At 36.9% G+C, this 15,944-nt stretch overlaps 1 protein-coding gene across 1 annotated transcript in view; it reads left to right on the forward strand.

Annotated features, from left to right (window-relative positions):
• The first annotated feature begins 10,733 nt into the window (after window positions 1–10,733).
• Window positions 10,734–15,944, forward strand: part of LOC140169842 (PIH1 domain-containing protein 2-like) — a 32,078-nt gene continuing 26,867 nt past the window's right edge. The window contains exons 1-2 of the mRNA XM_072193153.1: window positions 10,734–11,104; window positions 12,717–12,856. The gene's annotated coding sequence lies outside the window, so the exon portion shown is untranslated. The remainder of the gene's footprint in view (window positions 11,105–12,716; window positions 12,857–15,944) is intronic.

The raw sequence follows: 15,944 nt of genomic DNA on the forward strand, positions 1-15,944 counted from the left end.
AAAACTATGATATATCGCTCACGGTGATGTGCGCTAGAAAGTTGGGGAAAATCCTTCTTTTAGCGAACTATATTACTTTGAAAAGCTAAAAGGTTGATCAAAAAAAAGGCTCGCGGGCAGAGTTGAATGCCAAGCCTATCAAAATCAAAAATCTTACACTAAATGACTGAATTTCACGACTAAGTTTAACACTAATGCACTTATCAAATGCAACCCCGGCCCCTGGGGACCCGGGGATGGGCGGGTCGTGAGCCGTGGATTTTGGGTTTAAAAGTTAAAGTCCCGGGTAAACACCTGGCCAGTCCCGGACCCACCCGGGCAAAACTCTCAGCCACTCCCCGGCCCCCCGGGGCGAATATCCGATGCAAACCGATACAAACCCCGGGTATTCCTCGGCCCAAGTTCCCGGCCCTGAGCATCGGATATAGGCCTGGATCTTAATATGGTTTTAATATCGCGGCAATCTTGTCATGCGGGCTCAAAATTCGGCAGGTATGTCTTCAATGGACTGCCAAGCTCTGGACATGCTGGGTGGATTCAAACGCTTCACATATAGGCCGACATGTGTGTTCCATTGCAAATACGTCAGAGGGGGATCCCTGTGTGCCATCACTATATTTAATATGCATGCTTGTTTTAAATATTAGGAGGCATGAAAGGCGGGCCGGAAAATGCCGGGAATAAACCAGGAATGTTGTATTGATGTAGGGCCTACATGTAGGTCTATGATTAAAACATTAAAGATATGAAAGAAACAGATCACAACATTTACATCTGTCCAGGATACGAGAGTGGCGAATGTTCGATCTTCGCATTAACATTTTATGCACATAATATTTATGATTTTTTGATGTCAATACAAAAACTTCAATTATAATGCGGCTATTCTGTAAAGGCCCATAACCCCATTCAAATAGGCCTGTCTTGTATCTTGTTTAAAATCAAATGACCATCTATCAAACTTTTGGAGCACAAGTTATTAATATTTTGTTTCACCAGGTTGTCATTTTGGATAATATAAAAAAAATCCTTTCAACATCCTTCCAACATGAAAATATAATATAGGTTTGAAAATCTGTATAATAACACAAGACATTGGATTCAATTTTTATATCATACACCTATAATTATTTTTTTAAAGAAGAAAAAATACAGCTCTTTACTCTGGGCGGGTGGTTTAAAACTTGTCCATGATACGGGAGTGGCGAATGTTCGATCTTCGATCTTTGCATAAACATTTTAAGCACATAATATTATAATAAATAAAATACATTTGGCATAAAAAAGCATACATAGGCCTATAGCAGGCTCTCGTTTGGACGTGCATGTCATGAAGCCAGTGTGGTCTGGTTAAACATGTTAACTTTAGAGGCCCGCTAAATAAAAATTTGGAAACAACAGCCAAGATTTTGTTTTTGAAATGGATTTATAATATGAACAGTAACATTAATGTGGCGACTCAGTTGATTATTAATATACACCCACGGCTCAAGTACGGCAAAAGTGATAGGATTACCCGGCCCATAAATGCGGGCATCCTTACAAAAAAACATGTACTAGCAAACCACGGCCATGTTCACGGCCCATTTTACTGGTTGGAAAACCCCGGGTAAGGTACGACATAATCCCGGCCCTCGCCCTGGTAAAGTCCCGGCCCAATTTCCCGGGGTTTTGGCCGACGTCAATTCTTCTACCAGTCCCGGCCAACACCCGGCTCCCCCCGGGACACATTTTGAGTCAATCCCGGGTCACATGATGTCAAGTCCCGGACCATCCCCGGGTCCCCAGGGGCCGGGGTTGCATTTGATATGTGCATAAGATTTGAAAAAAAAAATACAGCATTACAGTTTTTCCTGACATTTACTGAAAAATGAAAATTATTGCTTTTCATTTGGCCGAGAAAAAAAATTTACACTGAAAAGGTGTAACTCAAAATTTTGTTCATTTGAATACCAAATTCGATCGTTTGTATTGCCTTATTAAATGACTGAGTGAGCCTTGCAGAACAATAACAATCGGTTGTCCAGCGTCCTAACTGAAAAAGCATGTACTACATGTATCTTTGTCAAGCATGATACTTGGAACATGAAAAAAATATAAGAGGGCCTACCGCTCACTAATTAGTTAAAAACAAAATAGAGCAAAATCATAAAAATGTGAAATGTGCATGATGTACAGTTTTTTTTTGTACACAAAAATAAAGAAATACTTGACGAGCGAATTAAATAAAAGGCATAATATGAGCTATCTTATTTTGTCAAGAATTATATTGCGTATTAATGGTATGTAATGTTTATTAAGAATATGTAAATATTAAGAATGTGTACTTGGGCGAACTGGTTGTCAGTGGTATTGCGAAATGTCCTGGCAGTTTCCTTCAGGACATGCACTTAACGGGAATATGGCACTTGGCACAGAGTGATGTTTCGGGATGCCAGACTAGAATATTAATGCTGTTCATGCGTACTAACGTATTGGGGGCTTGCCAAATTATTCACATTTATGTTGAAAATTTCCCATTTTCTCACCTAGATGCATAAAGGGGACGATATTGGACATTGTATGCGAGTTTGATTACAATCCATATCCTATACACAGTTGTGATTTTAAAGAAAAATACCTGAATTTAAAAGTTGCAGTTTACAGCGATCAATAGTTAATATTGCGCATGTATTGTGGCACCGTCGTTAAAACCCTCCCATTATCTTCGTGCTGACTTCAAATCAATACAAATAGCTGCAACTTTTAAATTTGCGTATTTTTCTTTAAAAACACTGCTGTGTTGTTAATATTGAATGCAATTGGACACATGGGGTATCAAAATGCCCGTAAAGAAATATTGTGAACACAATTATTCTGACGCTATAGGCGTTTTTATAACAGCTGCGTTACTTTTTAAATGCATTTAATTTTGAGAATTACAATTATATAAAAGCTCTTATAAAGGAACACGTTTAGCCCATTCATCTAAGATCCAGGTGCTTGTATAGAATATTCAATCACACATCTAACACAATACATATGTAAACTTTCTTTATCTGTGTCAATAATAGAATATTGATTTCAATAGAATTGAATACATTTTGAGTTTGTTCTTTACCACTGAGCGATCTAGCGATCGATTTCTAGCCAATCAGATAGGAATGCTTTTCTGGGTGTCTATAAAACTAAGACCTAAGACCTGAAAACTAAGACCTGAAAACTAAGACCTGAAAACTAAGATCTGAAAACTAAGATCTAAGACCTATAAAACTAAGACCTAAAAACTAAGACCTGAAAACTAAGACCTGAAAACTAAGACCTGAAAACTAAGACCTAAAAACTAAGACCTAAAAACTAAGACCTAAAAACTAAGACCTGAAAACTAAGACCTAAAAACTAAGACCTAAAAACTAAGACCTAAATACTAAGACCTGAAAACTAAGACCTAAGAAAGACCCATATATATAAAACTAAGACCAACACAGTCAGCATACTCTTTTTATCAGTTTTAATATCAAAATATCATTCCTCCTATTTTATTTTACCTTACTTTCTTCCTCTTATGATATACACACACATGTATGGAGGATATACTGATTCATGCATGGAGGTCAGCGATCTCTGAGCAGCACCATATGCTTAGGGACGCACCATTAATAGATTCTCAGGGTGGGGGTAGGAAGTTTTTCAAAAAAAAAAAACTTCACCCACTACATGAGCAAAAAAAAAAAAACTTTTCCCACCAACACACTAAAAAAAAAAAAAAACCTTTCCCCACCTAACTGTGTATAATGCATGAAATTAAAAAAAAAACCATGCCGCCTTTGGCGGCGAAGTTTTTTTCTTCCCCCGACCCCAACTTCCTACCCCCCCCCCTGAGTATCAAATGGTGCGTCCCTTACATTTGAAACTTGGGTATACATGACACATTCAGGAAAGGGTCAGGGACATTGGTGGTGCATGTTTACATAATGTATGGTCAGCAGTTATGGTCAGAATGGGGAATATGTGGGTAAGGGGAGACACAATCCCTATGAAGTCAGGATAAATCAATATTTTTGGACAAACTGCTTTGTCAGGATGTTCACAATTTGTCACTATTTAGTGAAAGCAGTGCAGTGGGGCAGTGGGACGCTATAGGCCTTTAGCACAGTAGGCACTATCATTGCAGCGGGGAGGGGGATGAGCCCGGGGGGATGAGGCAAAAAAAATCAGAAGACAATATTAAAGGAGGGCAGAAAAAAATGGGGTAAAGGGGTAAGAGGAAAAAAATATGAGGAAGGAAAAATCTTCTCATACCTGTTTCTTATGCACAAAAATACATGTATCCCAATAAAGGTTTTACAAAGCACAAAGTGTTTTTCATTTTAAATGTTGGGTTTTATAGAACATTAAAAAAACGTGTTTTTTAATTGAACGATCGTTTAGATGACCTTTATATAACCTGACATTTAAATGTTATTAAAACGTTTTGAATAACACATTTATAACATTGTATTAGAGCATTATTGTGTTAGTTGGTCATTTAACCCACAAATGATGCATGCCAGGGAAATGTCCAGCTATGTCACCAGAACTGTTAGGCCAAGTAAAAAAAAAATGATCAACATGTTTCACGTTCGGGTTTTCGAAAAAAAGGACTGTGATTCTACTGGAATGTTTAATTTTGTCAATACATAGTGAAAGCATAGACAGTACTCAGTAGTGTGTGTTTATTATACCATTTCCCAGATATGTTTAAGAGGTATAGGCCTCGGGATAGGCCTATCCCCAGTTTCAGTAAAAATCTCAATATCGGGTATAAGGTCTTAGTTTTTGGGTCTTAGTTTTTGGGTCTTAGTTTTTAGGTCTTAGTTTTGGGGTCTTAGTTTTTAGGTCTTAGTTTTTGGGTCTTAGTTTTTGGGTCTTAGTTTTGGGGTCTTATGTCTTAGTTTTTGGGTCTTTAGTTTTGGGGTCTTAGGTCTTAGTTTTGGGGTCTTAGTTTTCAGCACATATAATTTGTACATAATCAAGTGGGTCTTAGGTCCTAGGTCTTAGTTTTATAGACACCCTGCTTTTCTTGCATTCTGTGAAATACCAATCGCCTGTCGCTCACCAACGGAGTATGGAGCTGTATGGAAAAAATATTTATAATATAGGGTGTTGACACTGTGCGACGGGCGATTGGTATTTCACCGAACGCAAGGAAAGGAGTCCTACCGTATTGTTTGTAATAAACGCCCCGGGGGCGTTGCATTTTTCCAAAAGGGGGCGTTTATTGGAAGTGAATTCTCGCGATTCCAAATACAGCGCGCCACCAACGACGGCAGTGTAAATTGGCTTGGGGTCGACAGTTTTCATCAACCATAGCTGACCGTTGTGATTATTACTCTAAAAACACAATGTTTTATAGTACTTTTTGAAATTTTTTAAGATTTTCTGTGTTGAAGTGAAATATTGCAGTTTGATATTCACAGATGTCCTTTTCTAAATCCCGCAAACTTGACGTTGATACTATGTATTTCCTTTTTGTTATCATTTTCTAAAACCGCCCTTTTTGTTTTTAAACTTTGCGATGCTTTTCAGCCCGATACGCGCGAGCCTAGTCAATGCGAAGTAGGCCTAGGCCTGTCCTTTTTTTTAATGGAAAACGCATATGTTTTATTTTGGTTATTAGAATAAATTGTTTTAATTCTTTCTGAATTTATTGTTTGTTCAATACGATAATCATATAACACCAACATCCATACTATCGGTGTTGCATTTTTGTAATCGGCCTACATTTTCTAAAAATGGGTTTTTTTGCACGAAGCCGCTTATAGCGGCCCGCCGCGCGGGATAGGCCTACCGCAAAGAAATTCAAGTAAATTTTTAAAAGATTCTTAATGTCTCATTACTTATAAGCATGCATCACATTGGTTTGCCGTTTTTGTTATTATTGTAATTGCTTGATTTGTCCTTATTATATTTTTAGCCTAAATTTGTATTTTTAATTGTATTACTATCAAACATTAAAAAAATTACGATCACAATAAAAACACTTTGTAGGCATAGCCTACCGCATAGGCCCTAAAAATAACATTTATTTTTTGTTAATATTTCAATTTTAGACTTTAATGCATAAGTTCAACAATACCTCATAGAGTTCTAGCATTATAATAAAGATGAAGAAAGTTTCAAACTGCATGCAAAAGAGTAGGCCTACATGAATTTAAAAGATCATTATTTTACGGCATAGGCCCATCAAGAAAATATGCATGAAAAACTCCATAGAACCAAGTATGCTAGACCTTTGGTGTTTTCACAGTAACACAATTTTCAAAAATGCCTCTTTTGCCCCCCATGAACCAGATCGTGTCACAATTAAGGTTTAAATTTGACAATTGTCATGCCCGATTTTAATATTAATTCATGTTTCTTTTTATATTTTATTTTACTTCCGCTTTCTTGCATGTCATACCATCTTTATTTCATATTTCCCTTTTCATAACCCAAGGAAATTTACTCTTAATGTAGGCCTAGGCCTACTCCCAATTAAAATAGCACACGTTGGTTGGAATGAGTTTCTTTTTAGTCATATAATATCGGTCGGCACAACATTGAAAAATCAAAAACTGTTTCGACTAAATATTCAAGTGGGCGATTTTAAACGCCTAGGCCTATACATGTTTTTAAAAGAAAAAAAAATGGGAAAGATTAAAATCTTTCCCATTTTCTTTTTTCTTTCTCATGAAATTATAAGTCAACACTGTGAAAAGAACTGAACTGTAGTGTAGCCCAACCTTTACGGCATTGTGGACTTTGGCCAAATTGGAAAGGTTTAAATTCGGAGGGTCGACATTTCTTGCATATTTAAAATAATGGATCAGGCCCATGGATCAAGGACTCAACCTACAAAGTAAAGAGGTCAAATCTGGGGATGGACTTTATTGGAGGGGTGAACGCATTGTTTAGGCCTGCTTCATTTGAGACTGAAGGGGCGAAACCGGGACACCCCCCACATACACACCAATTTACGGTGAAGAATATACTGTACAATAAGGGACAAAACAAGATAACCAATGTAGCTTAACAATGTAGTTTGGAGGTCATTATAGGCCTAAATGAAAATGAAAACATGCCTATTCATACAGAAGGGTAGGCCTATTCGAGCCCCCGCACCAAATTTATTGAGGGGGCTGAGCCCCCAGCCCCCGGTTCATAAGCCTATGTAATTTTGTTGACAGAATTGCACCACAAGAGTTTATTTAAAAAATTAACAGGTTTATTTGTTTAGTGCAAGTATATCTGATATATTTTCTCCCGACATTATACATTGGGGCCAAAGTGTTTTGTTTATGGCTATAGGCTATAGAAGGAAATGGCTTCTAAATTTACCACCTTTCGTGATCATACAGTAGGCCTACATCATGCTACAAAGAGCGTTTCAAAACGTCACACGAAAAATGCTTTAAAACAATTAATTCATATCTATTCAAGTTTGTAAAAGGTTATAAATGTAAAACATCTATAGGCCTAGGTTAGGAAAAAAAATAATAAAAATAAAAATAAGACAAGCGTTCAAAACATTTATGAAAACCAAAAGCTTTTGTCTTAATCATGTATCACGCATGGTATAATTATGGGAAAAGTTATCCAAACAAGAAATAAAAAAGATTTAGATTAAATTTCATGTTTGAAATTGTCTTGCATCAAAAGCATTTTCTATTATAGACCTACCCAAACTCGAAAATTGACATTTTGACATCGGGTTTATAGGCCTAGATGGTCGATCAGAGACCTCAACATTTTTGACATCGAGTTTTAACCGTAGATGGTTGAATCCCAGCAAACACATAACGTTTTCGACATCATTCGCAAAAGGTTATAAAAGGTTGTCAGAAAACGTTTAAATGTCGGGTTATATAAAGGGTATAATAAGAGTATAAAACGTTTTCATAACCTTAAAAACATTTTTGATAATCTACTGCTCAGCAAACAAAAATGTTTTACAGAAAACGTTTAAATGTCGGGTTATATAAAGGGTATAAAAACGTTTTAATAACATTCCAAAAACATTCTTGAAAACTTGATACAAAACATTCTAAACAGAATGTTATTTTGGGGTTGAAAAAATATTTTGCGAAAAATGTTTGCCCAAAATATTTTCAATAACGTTTTAAAAACGTTTTCATGACCTTTGTACAACCCGACATTTAAATGTTATTAAAAGGTTTTGAAAAAAACATTTTAAGAACATTTCTGTGTTTGCTGAATTCAAACATTTTAACATAATGTTTTTAAGTATTGACACAATATTTGGCATGAATGTTTGTAAAAATAGTTTACAATAACATTTTTTGAAAACATTTAAAAATATTGTTGTAGTGTGTTTTCATACAAAACATTTTAAAACGTTATCATGACCTTTATATAACCCGACATTTTAATGTTATTAAAACGTTTTTACCTAAACCAAATGCCAAAATATAACTTATTTAAAACGTTTTTTAAAACGTTTTTGTGTTTGCTGGGATAGGAATAGAGTACATTTGAAATTCGAAAACGTTTTAATCGTATTAAAAAAAATGCTTTACGCTGTCCATGCTGTTAAAATATGTACCGGTATTTTGAATATTTCGTTATTCTAAAAATTGAGAATTAGGCCTCCTTTACTTAAAACAAAGAAGGTTTAAAAATGGTTTTCTTTAAGGATATATTCATGAGGGTCTAAGTAGGCCTATCCCCAATCACTGATTTTTCAGTGTTTTCTTTTCTTGTAAACGAGAGCCTAAAGTATTTTCCCAAGCGCCTCGGATCGGGTTCGGAAAAGTTTGAAAATAAGGGTTTAATTGATGCCCATTATTTTTTTGGGGAATAGGCCTAACACTCTGAACATTCACAGATGTAGGCCTAAACCATGACTGTCGAAATTAACTTTAAAATGGAGGCAGAAAAAAAACATTAAAAAATATATACTTTACGCTGTCCATGCTGTTAAAATATGTATTGAATATTTCGTTATTCTAAATAGGGCCTATTGAGAATATTAGGCCTACTTTACTTAAAATAAACCAGGTTTAAAAATTGTTTTTTTTAAGGATATGCATGAGGGTCTAAAGTAGGCCTATCCCCAATCATATTTTTTTAATCAAGTCTATTATTGGCCTTCTTACCATGCTTACAACAAAGCTTAAAGACCTGAAAGTGTTTTCTTTTCTTGTAAACGAGAGCCTAAAGTATTTTCCCAACACCTCGGAAAGTTCGGAAAAGTTTGAAAATAAGGGTTTAATTGATGCCCATTATCTTGTGTGGGAATAGGCCTAACACTCTGAACATTCACAGAGGTAGGCCTATACCGGTAGGCCTAAACCATGACTGTCGAAATTAACTTTAAAAAGGAGGCAGAATTGGGAAAAAAAATCGTCGGAGGGTTGAATTAACAGCTGATCATCATCGACGTAAATAAACAAATTTGAGTAATCGATAGCAACACTCGTTACGTTTCCAGGGTCGATGGTTCATCGTCGACGAGTCATGGATGTCGACTTTTACCCATGATGCTCTGCGCGAAGTTGATCAGCCAGGCGTGATCGTAGGTGGCGCGCTGTATTTGGAATCGCGTCAATTGTCAGTGAAAAAAGCTTAAAAATCGGGTTCAATTTCCCGATGGTGCTCCTATTAAAAGGAGGGATTCACGACTATACATGATGGCGGCGCCCACGGAATGATATTTTCGTGGGAAATACAACAAAATTACTCCTGTAAGTGCATGGAATTAGTGAAATTCTACCATTATTAGGCCATGAAATGGATGGGAGTTGAGTCATAATATGTTTGGTCCATTCAATATAGCGATCGTGACTGACATGACTGATGCAAGTTTTAAGCTTACCTACACGATATGGCATGGAAATGTTTGCATTTTTGTCAATTTTTCACAGAAAAATTGGAGGGGGGCGTTTATTAGAGGGGGAGCGTTTATTACAAACAATACGGTATCTGATTGGCTAGAGTAGAAATCGATCGCTAGATCGCTCAGTGGTGGAGTACAAACTCAAAATGGAGAGATGTATTCAATTCGATTGAAATCAAGATTCTATTATTGACGCAGATAAAGAAAGTTGCACAGTGTGTCGATAATGTACATTGTATTATAGATACAGCACCTGGATCTTACACATGTTCCTTTATATAATTGTAATTCTCAAACAGTTGAATATATCACAATTTTGATGAACGATTTCAAAATCGTTACAGATAAAATGCAGTAAAATATCCACAGCAAACAGCAATCCCCGCTAATTAGTGTATTGTATTTCGAGTTAGTGTATTGGAAACAAAACTTGGGTTTTACCTGACAACAAATCGAATTTTCTTGTAATATGGCAACACCATATGGGCTACTGATCATGCGCAAATCGTAGAATAGAAACTCTGCGGCAGGCTCTGTAGTATCTCATATCGTGTAAATGGTATGCTTAACCTGAGTCGCTCGGCCTATCTCGAACAAAATCGCCATGCGTAGTTGTTGAAAAACGAGAGGATTCGCCATACTATCCACGGCAATTTTTGACACAATGATATATGATGACGCTGTGTGACGTGGCCCCGACTGAGAGAATATGCCAAATTTTTTCGCTCGCTTTGCACAAATTTGTACCATAAAACTTGTCACCAAAAGGTGCTGGTTCACTATACTTCAAGACAATTTTTCCAACCTCATCCCTGCCATGTCAAAAAGAAATCTACACCACTGTCCCGGGGACACATTCCAAGGAAATCCCAAGACTTGGTAGGGATGTTCATAAAATTTTGAAGTTCAATATTTTTAGCTGAAAGTTCTTTCATTTGAAAGAGAATCAAATTACCTAAACAATAAGGGGTCAATCATGTTTCTAGTGCATATACTTTTGAAGTTACAGACAAAAATAATGTCACCAAATTGCCCAAAATTTGTGTGTGAAATTGTGACAGTAGCAGTAGGCACATGTACAACTGTATGTGACCCCAGATGACCTCCTATTCTTTACTGTAAGAAAGCTGTTTTGGATGGTCTTGATTTACACACAAATTGCTTTTGCGCTTTAATGAGTGTCGAGTTGGTGGATCGTAGATTGCACTATGTGATAGTTTATGAATCCAGTATTATGCCAGTACCAACGTAAGTCAACATCATTTAGGTTTTGGTTGTCAAAATTGATTTTTAGTGATTTCTCCATTCATGTGAGCCTGCCTACGGCCAAGATGCCTCGGACCCCCCTCCCCTGTGTCGCCTAGTGTGACAAGGGTGTTGACGCGCTTACAAACTCAAACAGCACGAACGATGCCTGCCCCATCATTTATTATATTTGCCCCCTCAAATGAAAATGTCTAGTTACGCCACAGGGATTTAGCCAAAGAAAACAAAGACTATCAGAGACATTTTTAAGCTTAATTATATCCTCTTCAACAATATAGGATTATTGATTGGCTTTTAGGTGTTTGACTAGGGCTATCAAAATGAGATACATGTAGCACTAACTTGAGGTACATGAATACAACCTTCGTGCATATTTTATACCGGGATTTTATACTGTAACTCAGAATACAATTTTTACGGCTCACTCGTGGTGTACATTCACAAATAAGATCAGGCCTTTCTAAGATTTCCTGCAGTTAAGAGCAGGGTCTTAGCTAGAAATTGAGGGTTGCCCGTCATGTGAATAAAATTGCCTGTCCTAATTTGACCTTTAAAACATTTACCAGACCGTCTACAGCCCATTGGGGGTTCAAAGAGTTCAAATATGTGCTGATATGGCCTTGTTCTACAAATTGGGTCTACTAAAAAGGTCAATTAGCTTCTCAAAACATACAATTTATAATATAGCATCTGTCAAAGGCATTAACTTTGCCTGTCCCAGGAGCAAACTGGCCGTCTAAAATAACGGCCAGACGGGCGGCTAGCTAAGACCCTGATTCAGAGGTCACAGACCACACAGATGCTGCCCAGTACCAACCCAAAGGTGCTGAATATCCCAATATTTTCATAATTCACAACATACAATAACTATAATACAAATACAATATGAATAACTCAGTCATCATATATTATTTGGCTTATTTAAATTTAAAATATTTGTAAATAGCGCCCTCAATTTGCACCAAAATGAACATATAAGAATTAACACAAGGCGAAAAAATAATTTGATACGGTACATAACAAAAATCTATATGTTAAAAATAGCTAAAAAATATATGTGGATATGATATCTGCATGTTGGTATAGGTCTAGAATTGAACTTATATTTTGTTAGAAAAAATAAATGATCACATCAAACAACTGTGATGGGGAAAGGGGCATGTGCTCTATGCCCCATCTTAGGGGCACTGACTAGACCAATGCAGCGGCCCCAGATTGTTTCTGCGCCCTCCAAGCGGTGAAAGTAAAAACTTGCACGCATTCACGCATTTCAACATAAGTAGTCATTTGATCAAGACCATTTTAAGACTGAAATTCAACTTGATTTTAACAAGATTGGCAGTATTTGTGCAAATTTGTGTGTGTTTTGCATGTAATTGTTTGAGGAATGGTAGCACTATTCTGTATTTTGGTTCCAGGGTGCCACAACCTCGAGCTAGCTATGCCACTGACTGCACATCATTGCTTATCAAAGGTGCTGTGCATTCATTATACCCCCTGGGCCCATAATGGCTCTCAGCTGCCCTGTGGAAGATATAAAAAGTAAAGTTGTAGACTATAATAACAAATATTAATTAATATTGTAACCTTTCAGATAATTCGGTCCACTGGGAACCTAGTAAAAAGTAGAACCAGGACTTAGACGGAAGCCAGTGAGGGTTGTGGACTTGTATTGCTTGCTGCTTCCCCGGGCTGCTTCAGTCAAGGACATCTTTACAAGTCTAGCATTCCATGGTATGTTTCAGGTGCACAGCGTAATTTGATCAACATCTTTTAACATTGTTGAGTTCTTCTTAAGATGGCATCAAAACTTCTAAAACCGTTTTCTTGTGCGTTTTGCAAACTCAAGCATTATTCTTTGGACAAATACAAAACCCATGTTAACAGACATCTGATTAAATATGTGCGGGCTCGCAGATGCAAAAGGATGTTTTGTCAGCAAAGTTTGTCAAAAAATGGTGAGCTGGAAAGACATTTGAATACCTACAGGCAATGGTACCAATGTAATAACTTCTTGAATATTCAAGAGAAACCCTATCAGTGTGAGTACTGTCAGAAATGTTTTGCCCTAAGAACTAGCCTAGTGAACCACATCAGGATACACACTGAGAACTCATATCGATGTGAATATTGTCAGAAATGTTTTGCACAGAATACTGATTTGACAAAACACATCAGAACTCATACCAAAGAGAAACCCTATCAGTGCGAGTATTGTCAGAAATGTTTTGCACAGAGTAGTCATCTGACACAACACATCAGAACTCATACCAAAGAGAAACCCTATCCGTGCGAGTATTGCCAGAAAAGTTTCACACAGAATACGGATTTGACAAAACACATCAGAACTCATACCAAAGAGAAACCCTATCAGTGCGAGTATTGCCAGAAATATTTTGCACAGAAAAGTAATCTGACAACACACATTAGAACTCATACCAAAGAGAAACCCTATCAGTGTGAGGATTGCCAGAAATGTTTTGCACAGAAAAGTAGTCTGACAACACACATTAGAACTCATATCAAAGGGAAACTCTATCAGTGCGAGGATTGCCAGAAATGTTTTACACAGAAAAGTAGTCTGACAACACACATTAGAACTCATACCAAAGAGAAACCCTATCAGTGCGAGGATTGCCAGAAATGTTTTAGACACAAAAGTAGTCTGACAACACACATTAGAACTCATATCAAAGGGAAATTCAATCAGTGCGAGTATTGTCAGAAATGTTTCGCACAGAATAGTAGTCTGACAACACACATTAGAACTCATATCAAAGGGAAACTCTATCAGTGTGCGTATTGCCAGAAATGTTTTACAGTAAATTGCCTTCTGACAGCACACATCAGAACTCATATCAAAGAGAATCCACACATCATAACTCATACCAAAGAGACACCATATCAGTGCATGTACTGCCAGAAAATTTTTACAATGAAACAACATCTGATAAAACACATCAGAACTCATACCAAAGAGAAACCCTATCAGTGTGGTTATTGCCAGAAAACGTTTTCACAGAATGGTAATCTAACAGAACACATCCGAATTCATACCAAAGAGAAACCCTATCAGTGTAAGTATTGCCAGAGATATTTTACACATAGTAGTACTCTGTCAAAACACATTGCCAGAACTCATACCAAAGAGAAACGTTAGGATTGACAAAATGCGTGTACGCGATCAAGCAAAATCAGTCGGAACTCGGAAATATTTAATTTTCAGATTCTTATAGGATAGTAAAAGGCATTTACAAAGCTGGATTTTGCAGAAAACCCCATTGAAATTGAACAACCAATTCCAAAGATATGAGCAATTACAGAGTTTCCAAAACAATAGGAAACAAAAGGAAATATTTCCTTTCTTTGGCTATATCTCAAAATCAATATTTCCGAGTTCCGACTGATTTTGCTTGATCGCATCACATATTTTGAGTGGTGGAGCAAAATATAGGATTCAGTCATCTTCTCCAACCGACTAAATTAGACCTGACTCAAAACATTGAACCTCTAAAAAAGGTTAATAGTTGCTGCAGGAGAATTTTTGTTGTAGTTCCAACATTTAATTGTATTTAGCATTTTCCTTCATAAATATTTTGAATGCATTGTGATCGCTACACCAGAGCATAATTGCACCTAAAAGTGTTACATGACATTCTCACATCACTTGACAATGGCCAAATCACAGCTTTGATTCTTGTCGATTTAAGTGCTGCATTTGACACTGTTGACCATATTCTTCTTTCCCGTCTTCACTATTATCTTGGCATTCAAGATCTTGCCCTGGACTCACCCTGGACTGGTGTAAATCATATCTTACAAATAGACTGCAATATGTTCGCATTGGCAATGCTACTTCTCATTCTACCATTCTTGATTATTCTGTGCCTCAAGGCTCTGTACTTGGACCTCAGTGGTTTACCATTTACACCTACCCTGTACGGGTTATCATTCTTCGCCATCAATTGAATTATCATGTTTATGCGGACGACCGCAACTTTATTTATCATTTGAATCTTCTCAACATAGTGCTAATTCTGCAATTGCTTCTCTTGAAATTTGTATCAGTGAAATCCGTAATTGGATGAAATCAAACTTCTTGAAGTTAAATGATGATAAAACAGAATTTCTTCTGTTCGGATCCCACCAACAGCTCTCTAAAATCAACATTGAAAATGTTTGCATCGGTGCATGACTCTGCAATTGCCTTATCTTCCAAAGCACGCAATTTAGGTGCATTTTTTGACACTCACATGACCATGCAACCATATCTCTAATGTCATTCGTTGTTCAGCGCTTCAACTACGTAACATCAGCCGGATCCGCAAATACCTAAGTCGCGATGCTACTGGACAAATTATTCACTCATTCATCTCTTCTCGTTTGGATAACAACAATGCACTTCTTTATGGATTACCAGCAAACCAACTCTTATCGCCTTCAGAAAATTCAAAACACTGCCGCTCAATTCTTACTTTCACCAGAAAATATTGCCATATCACGCCAATCCTAAAGGAACTGCATTGGCTTCCTGTCACACAAAGAATTGTTTTAAACTTATGTTGATTGTATATAAATGTATTAATGATATTGCTCCGTTATATTTATCTGAACTCCTTTTACATTATGTTCCCACCTGTACGCTTCGATCTGGAAACATGCAACTTCTTCAAGAAAGAAAATCCAACCGCACATGGGGTGACAGATCATTTGCAATCGCAGCTCCACGTCTACGTATGGAATGAACTGCCTATTTATATTAGAACTGCTAAAAATGTAACTGTGTTTAAAAAGTTGTTAAAAACTCATCTTATGTCAGAGA

The sequence above is a fragment of the Amphiura filiformis genome, chromosome 14 (genome assembly GCF_039555335.1).
Source record: "Amphiura filiformis chromosome 14, Afil_fr2py, whole genome shotgun sequence".
NCBI classification, from domain to species: Eukaryota; Metazoa; Echinodermata; class Ophiuroidea; order Amphilepidida; family Amphiuridae; genus Amphiura; species Amphiura filiformis.